Source organism: Bos indicus, chromosome 17, assembly GCF_029378745.1.
Source record: "Bos indicus isolate NIAB-ARS_2022 breed Sahiwal x Tharparkar chromosome 17, NIAB-ARS_B.indTharparkar_mat_pri_1.0, whole genome shotgun sequence".
NCBI classification, from domain to species: domain Eukaryota; kingdom Metazoa; phylum Chordata; class Mammalia; order Artiodactyla; family Bovidae; genus Bos; species Bos indicus.
The window spans coordinates 5,763,777-5,765,489 of NC_091776.1; the positions used below are offsets into that span (position 1 = coordinate 5,763,777).

The following is a 1,713-nucleotide window of genomic DNA, read 5'->3' on the forward strand; positions in this document are numbered from 1 at the left end:
CCTGGCACACCTTGGCAAGACCCCTGCAGCTCACTCTCAAAAGCAGGGCATCAGCCCAGCAGTGCTCTTGGAAAGCTTGCTGCACACAACCAATTAGGTCCCTGGACCTTCCCTGCAGCCCAGCTACCGCATTCCATCGCCTTTGCAGCCTCCCTGCAGGATTGTGAACAAAATCTAGGAGGACTGGTGAAAATAACAGGGGGTCAGGAAACCAGAGGAATGTGATGGGATGTGCTGCAGGATTCACATTCTCAGGCAAAGTCCAAGATAGCAGAAAGAATTTATAGACTGAAACCGAGACCGGGAATATACGCAGAGAGATAAACTGGGCTATTTTAAATTGCTGCCCAAGAAGTGCTTTCATGCTATATATATATACCAAAGGAAAAGAGAAAGAAAAGCAAGGGCTTCAACTCAGATCAAAAATATTTCCACAGACATTTACATGCCACTTTCAAAAGGCCCAGCAGCATGAGGTCAAAGAAATTCCTTTTATTTTCTGCAATTCACCATTGCTCTGAGCTCTGAGTCTTGCCTCCCTCTTTTACTAAAGAACACAAGTAACAGCTAAATGAATTTAGCTAACACAATATCTCTGAAGGACTGGGAGTCTTATCCTCTACCTAGTTCAGCATTCATATTTAAGTGTGCATGAGAACTTTGTTTTAAATTTTGATTCTAGGAAAAGCTTTGTTTCCTTTCCAATAAGAAAAACTACACTGGAATGATACAGAGAAGATTAGCATGGCCCCTGCACAAGGCTGACACAAAAATTAATGAAGTGTTCCATATTAAAAAAAAACAAACTACGGAACTTACTAAGTTCCCCCTTTCACCACGACTACCAGGAAGCTCAGATCATGGTTAAGATTCAACTGTGGCAATTACGTTGGTCCTTATGCTTATAACCCTTTCCCTGGTGGCTCAGAGGATAAAGCATCTGCCTGCAATGCAGTGAGACCCGGGTTTGATCCCCGGGTTGGGAAGATCCCCTGGAGAAGGAAATGGCAACCCACTCCAGTGTTGTTGCCTGGAGAATCCCATGGACAGAGGAGCCTGGTGGGCTACAGTCCACTGAGTAGCAAAGAGTCTGACACGACTGAGCGACTTCACTTTCTTTCTATGCTTATAATTACCGTTCCCTTGGTTTGGTCCTGATTTTCTATTTCATATTTGTACTTAGGGCTCTGTGCATTTATTTTTCTTGGAATTACTGTGCCTTCTTTGGGAAAAGAGAGTATAAATTTTTAAAATGTAATTCTGTTATACATCTTTGAACTGAATTTCTCAAACTAAGAATTCCTAAATAACTCCTGTCCTTGGTCATTGTTTTGGTAGCCTTAGTCACTCTGATGTGACAAAGAGACGTTGTCTTAGCGCCTCTAGCCTCCACAGGAAATAACGTGAAGGCAGAGTGCATTATTTATCTATTGCTACACTTAAAAGAGTTTAGCAGCTTAAAACAACCAACATTTATTATCTCACACAGTTCCTGTGAGTCAGGAACATGGGAGCAGCCAAACTGGGAGACTCTGGACTAGAGACTCTCTTGAGATTTCAACCAAAATGCTGCCTGGGGCTGCAGCCAGCTGAAGGCTTGACTGAGGCTGGAGGGTCAGTTTTGAGAGAGGCTGTCCTACCCACCCCCAAACCCAACGCCAGCCAGTGATCCAAGAGAGAGAGCAAGGCTACGCCTCCTGCCTTTTATGTCCT

The 1,713-nt window shown here is 43.9% G+C and overlaps 1 non-coding gene across 1 annotated transcript; it reads left to right on the forward strand.

The window, feature by feature from the left end:
• The first annotated feature begins 690 nt into the window (after nucleotides 1-690).
• LOC139176891 (U6 spliceosomal RNA) lies at nucleotides 691-796 on the forward strand. Its single transcript, XR_011561361.1, has one exon. It is a non-coding gene; the product is annotated as a U6 spliceosomal RNA (small nuclear RNA).
• The last annotated feature ends 917 nt before the right edge of the window (nucleotides 797-1,713 follow it).